The sequence below is a fragment of the Protobothrops mucrosquamatus genome, unplaced genomic scaffold, assembly GCF_001527695.2.
Source record: "Protobothrops mucrosquamatus isolate PMUCROS unplaced genomic scaffold, P.Mucros_1.0 scaffold4250, whole genome shotgun sequence".
NCBI lineage: Eukaryota > Metazoa > Chordata > Lepidosauria > Squamata > Viperidae > Protobothrops > Protobothrops mucrosquamatus.
In genome coordinates this window covers 31,827-32,187 of record NW_015390169.1, presented here as the reverse complement: position 1 = coordinate 32,187, position 361 = coordinate 31,827, and positions in this window count along the sequence as shown.

Below are 361 nucleotides of genomic sequence, written 5' to 3'. Positions count from 1 at the left end.
GCTTGGAACCAATGCGGATGACCATTTAAATGACTTTATTAAAAACATGTTTAGCAGCAAAACGTATGCAAAAGTTTCTGATCTGATCTCCTTAGCGTCCTTCAGACGTCAGTGTTTTAACGTCGAAACCAAAGAGGCTTTCAAACGCAAATGTGTCTGGTCTAGTGTGTGCAATACAGCAGAAGGAACTTGTTATATTTCTGCTGCTACACTATTGAGTTAGATCAGGGGTAGTCAACCTTGGCTCTTTTATGACTCGTGGACTTCAACTCCTAGAATTCCTGAGCCAGCTGTGCTGGCTCAGGAATTCTGGAAGTTGAAGTCCACGAGTCATAAAAGAGCCAAGGTTGACTACCCCTGA